We start from the raw sequence: 14827 nt of genomic DNA, 5'->3' as shown, positions 1-14827 counted from the left end.
AGCATGGTACTGGCACCAAAACAGGCTGGTAGACCAATGGTACAGAATAGAGGACACAGAGACAAATCCACAAAATTATAACTACCTTATATTAGACAAAGGTGCTAAAAACATGCAATGGTGAAAGGATAGCATCTTCAACAAATGGTGCTGGGAGAACTGGAAATCCATATGCAACAAAATGAAATTGAATCCCTTTCTCTCACCATGCACAAAAGTCAACTCAGAATGGATCAAGGAGCTAGGAATCAGACCAGAGACTCTGCGTCTAATAGAAGATAAAGTTGGCCCTAATCTTCATCACGTGGGGGCAGGCCCCAAATTTCTTAATAAGACACCTATAACACAAGAGTTAAAACCAAGAATCAACAAATGGGACGAATTCAAACTAAAAAGTTTTTTCTCAGCAAGAGAAATAATATGTGAGGTGAATAGGGAGCCTACATCCTGGGTTCAATTTTTACCCCTCACACATCAGATAGCTCTCTAATCTCTAGAGTATACAAAGAACTCAAAAAGTTAAACAACAAAAAATCAAATAACCCAATCAACAAATGGGCCAAGGACTTGAACAGAAACTTCTCAGAAGAGGATATACAATCAATCAACAAACACATGAAAAAATGCTCACCATCTCTAGCAATCAGAGAAATGCAAATTAAAACTACTCTAAGATACCATCTCACTCCAATAAGAATGGCAGCCATTATGAAGTCAAACAACAACAAGTGCTGGCGAGGATGTGGGGAAAAAGGTACACTTATACATTGCTGGTGGGACTGCAAATTGGTGCAGCCAATTTGGAAAGCAGTATGGAGATTCCTTCGAAAGCTGGGAATGGAACCACCATTTGACCCAGCTATTCCCCTTCTCGGACTATACCCAAAAGACCTAAAAAGAGCATACTACAGGGACACAGCCACATCAATGTTTATAGCAGCACAATTCACTATAGCTAGACTGTGGATCCAACCTAGATGCCCTTCAATAGATGAATGGATTAAAAAATGTGGCATTTATACACATTGGAATATTACTCAGCACTTAAAAAGTAACAAGATCATGGCATTTGCAGGCAAATGGATGGCATTAGAGCAGATTATGCTAAGTGAAATTATCCAATCCCTAAAAAACAAATGCCAAATGTCTTCTCTGATATAAGGGGGGTGACTCAAAATAGAATAGGGAGGAAGAGCATGAGAAGAAGACTACCACTAAATAAGGAAGAAAGGTGGGAGGGAAAAAGAGGGAGAAGGGGAGTTGCACAGAAGATGGAAGGAGAACCTCATTGTTATACAGAATACATATATGATGTTGTAATGAGAAAAAGAAAAAAAGTGTGTCACATTAGATTGGATAGAGAGAAAGGATGGGAGAGGAGTGGGGGAGTAGGGAGGATAGGAAGGGCAGCAGAATAGAATAGACAATATGATTGATGTATGTACATTTCATGTATGTATTATATGTCAAAATACATTCTGCTGTCATGTATGACTAAAAAAAAAATAAATTGTATGGTTAAAAAAAAAAGAATGTGAAGAGAAGAGAACCTACAATGGGAGAAAAATTGTTGACACCTGCACATCAGGTTTAGTATTCATCTCCAGCATATAAAAATCATAAAACTTAACACTGTAAAAACAAGTATTCCAATCACCAAATGGGCAAAGGGACTGAATAGGCACATCACATAAGAAATGCAAATCGCCACCAAATATATGAAGTAAATGTTAAACATCACTAAAAATTAGAGAAATGCAAATTAAAACTACACTGACATTCTGTCTCACTCCAGTTGGAATGACAATTATCAAGAATACAAGAAATAATAAATGAGGATATGGGAAAAAGGTTCACTCATACATTTCTGGTGGGACTGCAAATTGGTGCAACCAATACTTGAAAGCAGAATGGAGATTTTTCAGAAAACTTGTAATGGAACCACCATTTGACCAAGTTAGCCCACTTCTCAGTATAAACCCAAAGGACATAAAATCAGCATAATAGACCCAATAAACCAAAGGTCAAATAATCTTTATGATGTGTGGATATGAACAAATAATCAGGAAGGAGAGGGAAGAATACAATTTGATTGAGTTAAACAAAGGGGAATAAAAGGAATGTAGGGGAAGGGAATAGAAAAGACAGAATAAATCAGACATAACTTTCCTATGTTCATCTATGAATATACACACAGTGAAACCCCATATCATGTACAACCATAAGAATGGGATCCTAATTAGAATAAGTTATATGCTATACTCTATGTGTATATAATATTTCAGAATTCACTCTACTGTCATATATCTAAAAATAGTGAAGAAAAATAATAAAAAATTTCCATACTATAAAAAAAAGTTTTACAGTTTTTGGTGGTGGACAGTGAACTGGGGATCAGGCGTAGGACGATATGTTGAGGGGAGAAGATATGAGGGTATTCACTTAATTATGCCTTAGGAAATGTGAAGGAGAAATCTAGTGAAGAGGGTTTGTAGCAGAGAATAGAAAGGAGGTAATTTGGGGTAGACAATTACGTGGGAAGACAGTAGAGTACATAAAACAAACACACAAATGTTTTTGGTCTTGCTGTTAATTTGTAATTTAATTTTATTATGATCTAATGAGATGCAAGGAATGATGTCTGTTGTTTTGTATTTGCTACGACTTGCTTTGTGACCTCAAATCTGGTTTATTTTAGGGAAAGTTACATGAGCTTCTGAGAAGAAACTGAATTCAGTCATTGTTAGGTGGGATATTTTATAGGCATCTGTTAGATCCATTTTATTTACAGTAAGTTTTAGATCTGAAGTGCCTTCATCCATTTTATTTCTGAATGTTTTCTCTATTGGTGAGGGGGATATGTTGAAATAACCATTTTAACATATGGAGTTCTCTCTGACACAATGTCAAAAAGTGTTTGTTTTGTATAATTAGGTACACTGATGTTTGTGGCACAAATATTTACTATCATTATATCTTCTTGTATTGTTCACTTTATCTGCATGAAGTAAGTTTCTTTGCCTCTTATGATTTATTTTTTTCTTGAAATATTTGCATAGTTAGGTATGAGAATAGCTACTTCTGCTTATTGTTGTACTGAATTTGAGCAAAATATTTATTTTTTTTTAAAATTTTTTTCTAGTTGTTGATGAACCTTTATTTTATTTATATGTGGTGCTGAGAATTGAACCTAGTGCCTCACACATGCTAGGCAATTGCTCTACTTATGAGCCACAACCCCAGCTCATGAAATATTTCTTTACATCCTTTTACGTTTACCCTGTGGGTGTCTTTGCTTACAAGACGAGCCTTTTGCAAACAGCATATCATTGGGTATTGTTTGTTAATCCACTCTGCCAGTCTATATCTTTTAATTGAAGAGCTGACACTATTTACATTCATAGTTATTATGGAAGGATATTTGCTATTTTTCTACCACTTTGTGTTACCCCATATATTTAATTCAGGCTTCATTTCCATTTTAACTGTTCTTATATTGTGTTTTATCTATTTGGGCATTCTGTGTTTAGGCTTTGTAGAATTTTTGTTTGTTTGTTTTGTTTTAATTTAATTTTTTTTAGTATTTTCTGTAGTGCTGGTTTAGTGGTCATCAGTTTATTTTTTTAAACCTCATTTTGAAAAGTTTTTAATTCTCTTTTGATTTTGAAGGATAGTTTTAATGACCTGATATTTTTCTTTTGAGGCTTTTGAAATTCTCTCCTTGGTTTTTGTGTTAGGCATTTTAATTGTAACATTAGTAAATTTTTCATGGAAAGGTTCCTTTTTAATCTTGTCTCTTTGAGGTTCTGAATGTGTCCTGTATCTGGATGTTCAACTCATTCCCAACTTTTGAAAAAGTTTTAGATACTATTTTACTGTAAATATCTATGTCCTTAACTTGTATCTCAGTACCCCTCTTCAATCCCAATAATTCTTAGGGTTAGACCCTTAATGTTTTCCCAGACTTCTTGACTATTCTAGTCATGGTCTGTCAATTTATTTTCTTTATTGCTGACTGAGTGTTCTAGAACATACACCCTGTCTTCAAGGCTTGAAAATTTGTCTTCTTTGTGGTCTAAGCTATTGGTAATATTTTCAACTGTAATTTAAATTTGATTGATTGAGACTTTCTTTACTGGGATTTCTCTTTGGTTCTTTTTTCAGAATCTCCATCTCCTCACTGGAAAGTTCTTTCACTCCTTATATTGTTTCTTTTAGTTAATTACTTAGATCTTCTTTTAGTTCAGTTTTCATTTTAAAGATCAACTTTTTATATTATTCTCCGAAATTTTACCTAAATCCACATCTGTAGATAAATTATTGGAGGCTTGTAGATATTTTGGAGGTGTCTTAAATTTTTTCTTCATGTTTTTTTTGAGATCTTATTTTTGCCCATCTTTTGAGATGGATAACTCTTCCTCTTTTTTTTTTTTTTTTGGTGTGTGGGGGCTCTTTAATGAGTTGCTATCTATTTACAGTAATCCCAGGGATAAATGCATATTTTAATATCACCATGCCAGTAAACATACACAAAGTGCTAAATTCAATCTCCAGAGCTGCTACAAGAGGTGAGAATACCTGAGAGACATAATTTAAAAGCAAACTATAAATCAACATACATTTAAAAACTTACTAATATTTTCTGTAATTCTACTGATGTAAAATTGGTGAGAAATAATATAGAATAGACTGAAATTAGGCATTACTGGTTGTACACTCAAAACTAAATTACATTGGAATGAGGGAAAATAAAGGAAAAGAAGAAAGGTAAATAAATAGAAAAAAAAGATTGGAGCAAGAAGGGGAATGAAGTAAAATGGGGCTGGAAAGAAGTAAGAAAGAAAGGAGGGCAGTGTGTATTAGGAAGAAGAAAATAGCTACTAAGTAAAATGCAATTAATTAAAGATTATATAAAGTCAGTTGTGTTCATGGAAAAAAGCATAATGTGGGAGTACACAATAAATCTCATCACACAACACAGCGACTGCAATGACAATCATAGAAAGATTTGCTTTGCTTTTCTTCTTGCTGAGATTTTTAAATGGACTCACAATTTTCATATACTCTTATGGTTATAAAAATACCTTGTAGGAGAGGGAACTGTGACCACGCACAGAGCAGGCCCAGCGGCCTGCTGAGGGGCAGAGCCGCCCCCCACCCCCAGCGCCTGCCAGGTAGGTGGAACTGTGACCACCGACAGAAAAGGCTCAGTGGCCCGCGGCGGGACAGAGCTTCCAATCATTCCTGCAAGGTAGGCGGGCCTGCGACCCACCGGCAGAAGAGGAGCAGTGGCCTGCTGAGAGGCTGAGCCGCCCCCTCCCCCGCGCCGGCATAGTAGAGGGAACTGTGACCAAACACAGAGCAGGCCCAGCGGCCTGCTGAGGGGCAGAGCCGCCCCCCACCCCCCGCGCCTGCCAGGTAGGGGAACTGTGACCACCGACAGAAAAGGCCCAGTGGCCCGCGGCGGGACAGAGCTTCCAATCACTCCTGCAAGGTAGGCGGGCCTGCGACCCACAGGCAGAAGAGGAGCAGCGGCCTGCTGAGAGGCTGAGCCGCCCCCTCCCCCTGCGCCGGCAAAGTAGAGGGAACTGTGACCACGCACAGAGCAGGCCCAGCGGCCTACTGAGGGGCAGAGCCGCCCCACACCCCCCGCGCCTGCCAGGTAGGTGGACCTGCGACCCACTGGCAGTACAGCCCCAGAGGCCTGCAGAGGGGCAGTGCCGCTGCCTGCGCCTGCAAAGTAGGCAGAACTGCGACCACCGACAGAACAAGCCTAGCGGCCCGCAGAGGGACAGAGCCGCCGCCCGCGCCTGCAAGGTCGGCGGACCAGCTACCGACCGGCAGAGCAGGCCCAGCGGCCTGCCGGCATGGTAGGCACATTGCCCCAATTGGAGGAGGGGCAGAGCCGCCGCCCGCGCCTGCGAGGGAGACTTTGCAACTATACAAGACCAATATAAATATATAGGGGGAAAATTCAATAGCACAACAGTTTCACCAAGTAGAAAGGAACGCGAACAGTATGAAGAGACAAGGAAAGAAAGGACCACAAGCACTGCAGGTCAACTCAACGTTAGAAGAGGTAATAGCTGCAGCAGATGGAATGTCAGATAAAGAATTCAGGATATACATGCTTCAGATGATCTGGAGTCTCAAGGAAGACATCAGACAGCAAAATCAGACAATGAAAGATCACTTCAACAATGAATTACATAAACAAATCCAAGAAGCAAAAGATCAACTATACAGGGAAATAGAGGTTATAAAAAACAAACAAACAGAAATCCTAGAAATGCAGGAAGCAATAAGCCAACTTAAAAACTCAATTGAGAATACTACCAGCAGAGTAGAACACTTAGAAGACAGAACATCAGACAATGAAGATAAAGTATTTCAACTTGAAAAGAACATAGACAGCTCAGCAAGACTGTTAAGAAACCATGAGCAGAACATCCAAGAAATATGGGATAATATCAAGAGACCAAATTTAAGAGTCATTGGGATACAGGAAGGGACAGAGTTTCAAACCAAAGGAATGAGCAATCTATTCAATGAAATAATACGAGAAAACTTCCCAGACTTGAAGAATGAGACAGAACCCCAAATCCTAGAAGACTACCAACTAAGAAAAGCCCAGGACCGGATGGGTATACAGCAGAGTTTTACAAAACCTTTAAAGAGGAACTAATACCAATACTTTTCAAGCTACTTCGGGAAATAGAAAAAGAGGGAGAACTTCCAAATTCATTCTACGAGGCCAACATCACCCTGATACCTAAACCAGACAAAGACACTTCAAAGAAAGAAAACTACAGACCAATATCTCTAATGAACCTAGATGCAAAAATCCTCAATAAAATTCTGGCGACTCAGATACAAAAATATATCAAAAAAATTGTGCACCATGATCAAGTAGGATTCATCCCTGGGATGCAAGGCTGGTTCAATATATGGAAATCAATAAATGTTATTCACCACATCAATAGACTTAAAAATAAGAACCATATGATCATCTCGATAGATGCGGAAAAAGCATTCGACAAAGTACAGCATCCCTTTATGTTCAAAACTCTAGAAAAACTAGGGATAACAGGAACATACCTCAATATTGTAAAAGCAATCTATGCTAAGCCTCAGGCTAGCATCATTCTGAATGGAGAAAAATTGAAGGCATTCCCTCTAAAATCTGGAACAAGACAGGGATGCCCTCTCTCACCACTTCTGTTCAACATAGTTCTCGAAACACTGGCCAGAGCAATTAGACAGATGAAAGAAATTAAAGGCATCAAAATAGGAAAAGAAGAACTTAAATTATCACTATTTGCAGATGACATGATTCTATACCTAGCAGACCCAAAAGGGTCTACAAAGAAACTATTAGAGCTAATAAATGAATTCAGCAAAGTGGCAGGATATAAAATCAACACGCATAAATCAAAGGCATTCCTGTATATCAGCGACAAATCCTCTGAAATGGAAATGAGGACAACCACTCCATTCACAATATCTTCAAAAAAAATAAAATACTTGGGAATCAACCTAACAAAAGAGGTGAAAGACTTATACAATGAAAACTACAGAACCCTAAAGAGAGAAATAGAAGAAGATCTTAGAAGATGGAAAAATATACCCTGTTCATGGATAGGCAGAACTAACATCATCAAAATGGCGATATTACCAAAAGTTCTCTATAGGTTTAATGCAATGCCAATCAAAATCCCAACAGCATTTCTTGTAGAAATAGGGAAAGCAATCATGAAATTCATATGGAAAAATGAAAGACCCAGAATAGCAAAAACAATGCTAAGCAGGAAGTGTGAATCAGGCGGTATAGCGATACCAGACTTCAAACTATACTACAGAGCAATAGTAACAAAAACAGCATGGTACTGGTACCAAACAGGCAGGTGGACCAATGGTACAGAATAGAGGACACAGAAACCAATCCACAAAACTACAACTATCTTATATTTGATAAAGGGTCTAAAAGCATGCAATGGAGGAAGGATAGCATCTTCAACAAATGGTGCTGGGAAAACTGGAAATCCATATGCAACAAAATGAAACTGAATCCCTTTCTCTCGCCATGCACAAAAGTGAATTCAAAATGGATCAAGGAGCTTGATATCAAATCAGAGACACGCCGTCTGATAGAAGAAAAAGTTGGCTACGATCTACATACTGTGGGGTCGGGCTCCAAATTCCTCAATTGGACACCCATAGCACAAAAGTTAATAACTAGAATCAACAAATGGGACTTACTCAAACTAAAAAGTTTTTTCTCAGCAAAAGATACAATAAGAGAGGTAAATAGAGAGCCTACATCCTGGGAACAAATCTTTACTCCTCACACTTCAGATAGAGCCCTAATATCCAGAGTATACAAAGAACTCAAAAAATTAGACAATAAGAGAACAAACAACCCAATCAACAAATGGGCCAAGGAACTGAACAGACACTTCTCAGAGGAGGACACACAATCAATCAACAAGTACATGAAAAAATGCTCACCATCTCTAGCAGTCAGAGAAATGCAAATCAAAACCACCCTAAGATACCATCTCACTCCAGTTAGATTGGCAGCCATTATGAAGTCAAACAACAAGAAGTGCTGGCGAGGATGTGGGGAAAAGGGTACACTTGTACATTGCTGGTGGGACTGCAAATTGGTGCAGCCAATTTGGAAAGCAGTATGGAGATTTCTTGGAAAGCTGGGAATGGAGCCACCATTTGACCCAGCTATTCCCCTTCTCGGTCTATTCCCTAAAGACCTAAAAAGAGCATGCTACAGGGACACTGCTACATCGATGTTCATAGCAGCACAATTCACAATAGCTAGACTGTGGAACCAACCTAGATGCCCTTCAATGGATGAATGGATAAAAAAATGTGGCATTTATACACAATGGAGTATTACTCTGCATTAAAAAATGACAAAATCATAGAATTTACAGGGAAATGGATGGCATTAGAGCAGATTATGCTAAGTGAAGCTAGCCAATCCCTAAAAAACAAATGCCAAATGTCTTCTTTGATATAAGGAGAGTAACTAAGAACAGAGTAGGGTCGAAGAGCATGAGAAGAAGATTAACATTAAACAGGGATGAGAGGTGGGAGGGAAAGGGAGAGAGAAGGGAAAATGCATGGAAATGGAAGGAGACCCTCAGAGTTATACAAAAGTACATACAAGAGGAAGTGAGGGGAAGGGGAAAAATAATACAAGGGGGACAAACGAATGTCAGTAGAGGGGACAGAGAGAGAAGAGGGGAGGGGAGGGGAGGGGAGGGGGGATAGTAGAGGATAGGAAAGGCAGCAGAATACAACAGACACTAGTATGGCAATATGTAAATCAATGGATGTGTAACTGATGTGATTCTGCAATCTGTATATGGGGTAAAAATGGGAGCTCATAACCCACTTGAATCAAATTGTGAAATATGATATATCAAGAACTATGTAATGTTTTGAACAGCCAACAATAAAAAATTTAAAAATACCTTGTAGATTTGTGTGCTTTGGTTGAGGAGGCACACTTCACAGGCATGGGTAACCTGGAAGCTGGTATGTCTTCCCAGGCCCAGTGCCAGTGGCAAGAGCCCAGAGTTGTGTCTAGGGCACTAGGGGGCTGCTTTGGGGGCAGGCATGGTGGCAGATGGTGGCAGACATGTGCCTGTGCTCTGGACTCCAGGTCTGCTTTCTCTGCCAGAGGCATTAGGGTTGGGTAGAGGCTCTCAGCATATTTGCACATCTCTCCAGGAGTGGCCTTCTGTCTGAGGTTCTTGTGGTAGCTACAGGTTTCAAAAGCATGTGCCACCGTCTTGGCATCACCCTGTTTGGCAGATATGCTGGATGGAGACCCCAGGTAGGGGAGGAGTGCATACTATTTCTTAGGCTATGTCCTTCCTGGCAGTGGCAGCTTGAAGACAAGGTGCAGGTTGCTTTCTAATCTCTGTCATCCCTAGGAAACACCCAAAGGGCAGTGGTACAAGCAGATTTCTAGCTTGTCCCCTGCCAGTCAAAAACATTTTTAGTGATTGCAAGCATCAGAGGTGTGACCTGTTCTCTAGTCTTTGCCCTTCCTAATAAAGGAACTTAGAGTGGGAGGAAAAGCCCTCAGCAAATTCACACCGGCTCTCCAAGCTTGACCCTCCCTCTCTGAGATGCTTGTGGTGGCTGCCAGCATCAGAGGTGCAAACAACTCTCCTGGCACCACACTGTTTGGCAGACATGCTCACTGGAGATTCCCTACAGGGTGTGTGTTATTTTGTGGACTCCACCCTTCCTGGCACGGGCTGCCATCATCAAGGTTTGTGCTGCTCTCTAGTCTCTGCTCTCCCTGGGAGGGACATATGTGACAGCTTACAGCAGCAGTGCACCCAGATCCCCAGTCCTGGCATTCCTTGTCAAAGGTGTTTGTGGTGATTGCCTGTGTCAGAGCTGTGTGCTGCTCTGCACCACCATGCTTGATGAAGGCGGGCAGTATTGGTGCAGAGGTGCATACAATATCCTAAGCTCCTTTCTTCCTGACAGATATTCTCAGCAGCAGCAGTAGAGTAACCCACCACTTCCTAGGTACTGTAATCCCTGGAAGTGTGGTCACTCTGCTCTTTACCCCTTCCAGTTGTAGACACTGGTGGGGTGAGGAGAGCATGGTACCCTTTAAGTCACAAGGTTTTCAGTTCACAGCTCACTTCATCAGTCTGCTTCACAGGCATTCCCTATGATATTAACTAGTATTTCTATATTGAAGTTTTAGGGATCTAATTGCTTCCTGAGTATTAAGTTTAGACATGGTTGCTTCAAGATGGCTGATCACTACAGTTCTCCACCAGAAATTTGAGAAGAGCAGAATGGTTCTCAATCAGTAGGTGGCTTATCCACTTCTGTTCCGTATTATCTCAGTCTGAATTTCTCTGTACCTTACTTTTTTCCCAAGTAAGCCTGTCTGCTTTTCCTGTTCCTCTTTCTCCCCTTTTACCCCAACTCTCAGTCCTCCCTTGTTGGGACAGGTCCTGGTTCCAGGTTAACCACTTATTTCCTGTTTTGTGTTCAAGGAACAAGAATTACTGAATATATCTAAGCTTCTGACCTTCCAATATTGTAAGTCAGTGCATACCCTCTGTAACCTACCTCTTTGCTTGGATGTTCATTGACTTCCTTGATTGCAAACTGCAAAGAAATGGGACCTATAGCTCACTTCCTTTCCACAATCTTGGGTAGCCTTCTCCAACTTTCTTCTAAAATACATTTGCCTCCATTTGATTTACCTTTAGGTGACAATTCACTGCTGTTTCTGAAGGGGTTTGACAGAATATGTATGATAATTATTTCTCTAATACTTTTTGTGTGGTTTTGCCAGATTCAATCAGAGACAATATGATGTTTCAGAGAAAAGAAACATTGGTTTTTTTTTCTTCAGATGCTGTGTGTTTGACTAAGGGATGCAAAAGAAACCTAACTCTGAGAAGCAGATAATGATTAACCAAGATAGTACATTGCATTTACTTGCTGAGAAACATTTCAAAGGATTGCACACTTTAGAAAACCCAATTATATATTTAAAACACATCTTAGCAAGACAGCTATTACTACCACCACATTTACAAATAACACAAGTAAAACACAGATATTCAAGTTATCTGAATAAAATGTTTGCTACCAAGTTGTAGAGAGACTTTTAATTTATATCTCTTTGACCTAAAGTTAATTTTAGTTATATCAGTATGCTAAAATAGTGCTATATAATAATCAAGCTGTTGTGAAAGAATTTTTTCATAAAACATATTGAGGCAAATTTTTTTTTTTTGGTGTGTGTGTGTGTGTATTCATGCGCATGCAAGTAAGTAAATATGAAGAAATTGAAATGGACTATCCTAGTTCTGAAATTCACAGGATATGTTAGTTTGAACATTTCTGATAACATTTGGTCATCTACCCATGGTTATCACAAAAACAATAAGACTGGATTTGGACACAATTGAATATTTTCCATGGTAAAGAATATTTATTTTACACATTTTTTTTTCTAATTTCTGTGTTTTGTTATTTTGGTTTGAGATCAAAACTAATTAAAGTCTGGGGACTCTCTTCCCCTGGGGTATTTACTAAAATTTTTTCAAGGCCTTAATGACAAGTTACCAAATAATCTGCCAAGTTAGATCTTAATCAATAATACAAGTCAGCATGAAGATACGAATGGTGTGACTACATTGTGTACAACAGGGGATATGAAAAATTGTGCCCTATATGTATAATATGAATTGCAGTGCATTCTGCTCACATATATAACAAATTAAAATTTCAAAAAAGAACAGAAAAAAATAATACAAGTCAGTTTTCAATCTTCCTAGTAGTGTAGGATCATTTCCACAGATGAATGAGTTTACCATCTACATCTAGCCAGCAACATTTTTCTAGCCAACAATTTTCTATGTAAAAATAGGCTACATAGTGAGAAGATACATCTGAGTGCAGAAAATTTAAACGTCAGCAATTCTAAGAGCAGTAGCGATTTAAACAGTATTTAAGCTAGATCTCAAACTGGGGGAAAAGTACATTATGTACCTTGCTTGGACATGGAAATTATATAGAGAGTTTATATGGCTAATGTTAATTTTCACAGATGTCAGAATTTGGTGATAATACCTGTAACAGGATTAGTGACAGTCTTAAACATATATTTGGTAGGTTGCTTAAAATTTATGTTCAGGGGAAGTAGTATGGAGTCAATATTTATGTTTGACTATCTGTTTTTAACTCTGTACCACCCTTAATCATCATGTGCTTAATTTAATAAGTAGAATAAGTCATTGAATTTATGTTTTTCCTTTTAGAAAAAATGTTTATTGAGCTGTGATTCTGGGGACTTGAGTTTATTTCAAACTACCTTCTATGTACTCACAGAAAAAATCTGAAATCATGCTAACATCAAGGACATATTGTGTTCCAAAATGATATAGATATTTATAAATGGAAGATTTTTTAAAAAGGTTAGTAAAGTAATATATATATATATATATATATAATATAACATTATGATCCTCATTTTGTGTAGATTTGGTTTCATCTTTATTAAGGAAATAAATAATATGTTAAAGCTGGCCATCAATAAATGTTTATTCAATTGAATAATTAAATGATGAAATATGCTGTATTTTTTAGGAGTTATTTAATAAATTACTTAGAACTTTTTATAGTGGCAATTCATATTTCTACTCAAAGAATAGTGTTAATGGTCTAATTTTATTCATTATCCATATGTTTTTTTTTCCTTAAAATGATACATTTTTTTTGTTTTAGTTAGTTGATGATTATCTAGCATGTACTTATGAAACATTAAGATTTTAAAATAACAATTACTAAATTAAAATACAAATGAATTAAACATACTTTGATGTTTTTCATTTACCTCTAATTTTAATGATTAAACATTAGCTATTCTACTTAATCTATTTTTGATCTTTTTACCACTTTTATTCTCAAAGTTATAACATGTAACCTGATGAATACAAAGTTATGAAGGTATAAACTCATAATTTTGATGAATGTTATGCCTTGTTATAATAGAACTAGAGCAACTTGCAGAACAGGGTAACTGTAATGATACTGAGATAATTATAATCATTGACAATTTTTGTGCACTTAGTGCAATGCTTCGTGATCACCTTATAGTTGAGATCCTTTACTTACTTTTGCTCTAGACAAATAAATCAGGTCCTAGCCAGGTGTGGTGGTGCATGCTTGTAATCCCAGTGGCTTGGAAGCTGAGATAGGGGATCATGAGTTCAAAGCCAGCACCAGCAAAAACAAGGCACTAAGCAACTCAGTAAGATCCTGTCTCTAAATAAAATACAAAAAAAGGGCTGGGGATGTGGCTCAGTGGTTGACTGCCCCTGAGTTCAATCCCCAGTACCCACCTACCCCCCAAATTAAAATAAATCGAGTCCTATAACAGACAGATGTGTTCTACATGTGTAGGTAAATGGAGTTCTTAGTTCAGTGGAAGAAAAGGACAGGCCAGATAATGTGTCTAAACATAAATATACAGATAAGAATTCTATGAGATTATACAGGATAATAAATTTGCAAACTTTCAGGGTTATATGGTTTAAAAACTTTAAAGATAAATATGTGTAAGAATTCCAATTTGTTTTTTACCTACTTATGCCATGTGACTTTCACCAATTGACCTGGGTTTTTAATTATGAGGAACCCACTGTTTTTCATATTTATATAAATTGCTGTGTAAATATGGCAGACACAGCTTAAAATAATTTCTTATCTAACTCACCAGGCTTCTTTTCCCCAGACATTAGTACTCTCCTCTATGTTGATATAGCACTTATTTCATATGTCAACTCAGGGTTTATTGAAGATATAGACCCTGTCCTAATTCATTCATGCTCCCATTTTAGCACCTAGTAGAATATGTATAAAATAAAGTGAATACCAGCAAATGTAACATAAAAATGAATGAATGATAAAGGATTTTCAAGAACTATTTTAATTGCCACTCTGAAATAATATTAATCTAACTTTCAGTAGAATTAGTGCTTGATGCTCACTAATGACAGAATGTTTAATTATTAGCTCAGTAGTTTATATTTCTTTAGACTAATGACTAAAATAACAGCAGTGCTTTTTCTTCTTCACCGATATCATTTGTCACAAATATGACCCAATTATAAATACCCATAAAAGAACCATGAACTTAAACTAGAAGGTGGCATTGTCTTACATTATGAAATTTCCTGATCCAATAATAGAAAACTGAATGTCCATGTCTTTTGACATATGTGCTTCTTCAGTCCTGTTCTGACAGAAAATGCTT

This window comes from Marmota flaviventris, chromosome 5 (assembly GCF_047511675.1).
Source record: "Marmota flaviventris isolate mMarFla1 chromosome 5, mMarFla1.hap1, whole genome shotgun sequence".
In the NCBI taxonomy this organism is placed as follows: domain Eukaryota; kingdom Metazoa; phylum Chordata; class Mammalia; order Rodentia; family Sciuridae; genus Marmota; species Marmota flaviventris.
This window is presented reverse-complemented; position numbering follows the sequence as displayed.